At 34.0% G+C, this 3,494-nt stretch overlaps 1 non-coding gene across 1 annotated transcript; it reads right to left on the bottom strand.

Moving 5' to 3' along the window:
• Window positions 1-3,080: 3,080 nt before the first annotated feature.
• On the bottom strand, window positions 3,081-3,209 carry LOC114094852 (small nucleolar RNA SNORA51). Its single transcript, XR_003583151.1, has one exon. It is a non-coding gene; the product is annotated as a small nucleolar RNA SNORA51 (small nucleolar RNA).
• Between the last annotated feature and the right edge of the window lie 285 nt (window positions 3,210-3,494).

Genomic DNA, 3,494 nt, shown 5'->3' with positions numbered 1-3,494 from the left:
GATCTATTCTTGAAATTAACAAAACAAAAAATCTTCTAAGAACAAGTTTCTGACTTTTTTTTTCCTCTCCTACATGAGAATGTATACCAAAATGTCTTTTACAAACCTCATTTTCTTTTCTTTCCTTCTTTTATCAGTGACTTTAAGGTTCTACTACTTTGAGGCTCCCTTGCAATCTCAACTTGGATTTATACCCCTCCTATCAATTGACCATGGTCAAGCCTTATCATATCTACCAAGCATGTGTCATCCTCTCAGGGTAATCCTTCTGCTCTGCCACCTCCTATCTCCTTTCACCTCCCACCATATACACCTTATTTCTAACTCCATATTACAAACACTCTACATTAAATTTCAGTGCTGTGCTATTTGTGTTATTTTCTGTACATTTGTTAATTTAGTTGGCTGGTTGAATTGTTTTGTGCTCAAGATCAAATCCAGGTCTTTGCATGCTAGGCAACTGCTTTGTCAACTGAGCTGTATCCTCAACTACTATTTCTGTGTTTGAAATATTTCATAACTTATAAACTACACCAATGAAATAATCTTTGAAACTATGGAAAATTATTTTTTTTAAATAGAAATTGTTGGAAAAATACCATGATGATACCGCCGGTTATTGGTGACAAGTCCTGCTTCCCCATATGTTGAAGTTTGAACATTAGAGAAGCACACTGAGGCAAGCATATGAAGTAGGATTTATTTTCAAAGGGATAACACTGGGGCTGGGGCTGGGGCTCAGTGGCAGAGCGCTTGCCTAGCACATGTGAGGAACTGGGTTCGATCCTCAGCACCACATTAAAAATAAATAAAGGTATTGTGGCCAACTACAACTAAAAATTTAAAAATTAATTAATTAATTAAAAGGGGCAACATAGACTTCTCCCACAAGGGAGAAGGGGGTCATAGCTGGTATCCTGGTTTCCCAAGAAGTGAGGTGTTCTTCCATTTTTATATGTCCTAGGCTTTCTTTGTTCTCCTTTCTTTCTCCCCTTTATCTTTCTCCTTCCTGTGGACATGACTAGGCCCAGGAAAGCTCGGTGGGATGGCCAAAAGTTGGGAAATAGGTGGGCTGAAGGGGAAAGGGTAGGATGGAGTAGACAAGGACACATTAACAACCTTATAGCTCCCTGTAGGGAGGACAATTCCTGGGACAGGTTACCTTGGCAACAGGTTGGAGCAGGGTCAGGTTCTTGATAAGATCCCTCAGGGGACAGTCTCCAACTTCCGAGACTCACTCAAAATTGGCCTCCTTGATCCGACTTGACTCAATTTACCTATCTACACTGACTGCCTGTCTAATTCTGGCTTCAATGACATGTTGCTAACCACTATAAAATTTTGGTCTATATGTTTCCAGTCTTTTTCTATGTATGAGTCAATACATAATTGAGTATTTTAATTATTTATATTGGGATTTTGTTTTGTAATGTACTACGTTTGTCTCTTGGTATCGAGGAGATAGATGGTTTTCAGAGTTCTCTGTGGATGCTCTAGTTCCTATATAGAAAGGCATACTATTTGTTATGGATAGCACATGCATATTTTCCTGTATATCTTCAACCTCTAACCTACCTAAAATACCTGATGTCATTTTAATGCTATAAAAATAGTCATTGTAGTATATTGTTTAGGAAATAATTACATGAAAAATCTATACATGCTCAGTACAGACACAATTTTTTCCTGAATAATTTTGATCTGTGATTGGTTAAATCCATGGATGCAAAATCTGTGGATATGGTGGGAAGACAATAAAACTTGCTTTTATCATTGAAAATTCATGCTGAAAAGTTTTACAGCTTCACAAATTTTCCAGACATCATTTTTTATGATTACATATTAAAGCTTTTTATGGGCATATTCAAGTTTATATAATGTCTGTTTCTATTGATTATTAAAGTAATCTTCATATACCATGGTTATTTATCTGTATCTTATCCTCTGACTTCAAGAGAAATTTCTACAAAAAAAATTGGTATTTTGTTAAGGCATTCAATATGTATTGCTAAATGGTTCTCTAGAAGAGTTGTGCAATCTAGGGAAGAAATGAAATATTTACATTTGCTTCCTCAGAGAAACATAGTAATAGACCTTTTTCATTTATCTAACTCAACCTTAGTGTTCTAAGGTAATATTTTGTAGATTTTTAAAAATAGGTTCTATGCATTTTTTGTTAAGCTATGCATTTCCAATATTGTTCTTTGAGATAAAAATGTTCTTGCTCTTTATCTTTGCAGTCCAAACCCAGCATATCTTGTAGAAACAGCACATTATTAGGCAATCTAAAACTTAGTTTTTTAACTCTATAATAAATAGTACAGCCGAGTGTCTCAACTGGAAGTCCTCCAAATGACAAAGCAAGTTTTACTGCTTCTTATTGCTCCTTCCCTCTGTTCTCTCACTTCTGAAATCAGAGTTAACTGAAAACAATTTTGATTTAGAAAATCCTCTCCAAAGCTGGACAACAGTGTTAACTTGTTGTTACATTTTTCCACATAAGAAAATAGCTTCTGCATATCATATGTTATGTACTAAGATAAAACCCAAATCTTTGCATCAAAAAACTAGTAACCTATCCTGGCAGGTAAAATGAAAGAGAGTATTTCTGTGTATTGTGTCCCCAAAATATATCACATTTCTCTATAGTACTTACAAGAATGAGGGTAAAATTTTAAAAATGTTAAATGGGTAATATTTTAGAGACTTATCAATCACATGAGTGAACTCTCCCACAGTTCTTGTAGATTTTCTCTTCTAATTAGATTGCTTCTGTTAATGCTATATGCATTATGATACCGCTTTGGCAGACTACTTCGTCATTTCAGAAGGTAGAATTTTTTTTTGTTATGTAGTGTCTTTTTAGCTGTCAGTGTCAAAGAGCTAAATTCCATTTCAGTCAGGAAAACAAGAAACAAATCATGGGCAGCTATAATCTTGAAACTTAAAAATATCCAAGAAAATGAATATATTTGTTTTTAAGATCTAGGTTATTAAACTCAAATTAAATCTCACTTAAAATTTAAAAATACAAAAAAACTTGATTAAAAAATTTCTAGATATTAAAACATTAGTTAAGATTTTAGTGTCCTACTTGTAGACCAGGCACAAGCCTTGAGCTGAGGTATACATGTGGGAAATGATCATTCTACCTCCTCTTTCTCTACTGTCATTGTAAGAATACAGCTTATGACAAGCACCAGGAGACTTCTTTATTTTGTTTCCTCTTTTATTCATTTTTTAACTTATACATTAAAAACATGAGTTGTCTATATTAACGGGGTCCCATGTAGTTTTCAATACATGAGTTGTCTATTTATTGGAGTAGCATGTAATTTTAAATATAAATATAAATAAATAAATACACACACACACACACACACACACACACACACACACACATATATATACATTGTATAATGTTTAAATCAAGTTGAATATGTCTCCTCATTTGCCATTTCTTTGTGGTAAAAACTTTCAAAATTCTCCCTCCT

The sequence above is a fragment of the Marmota flaviventris genome, chromosome 11 (assembly GCF_047511675.1).
Source record: "Marmota flaviventris isolate mMarFla1 chromosome 11, mMarFla1.hap1, whole genome shotgun sequence".
Classification (NCBI taxonomy): domain Eukaryota; kingdom Metazoa; phylum Chordata; class Mammalia; order Rodentia; family Sciuridae; genus Marmota; species Marmota flaviventris.
Note: the sequence above shows the minus strand (reverse complement) of the source record. Positions and strands in the feature narration are given on the sequence as shown.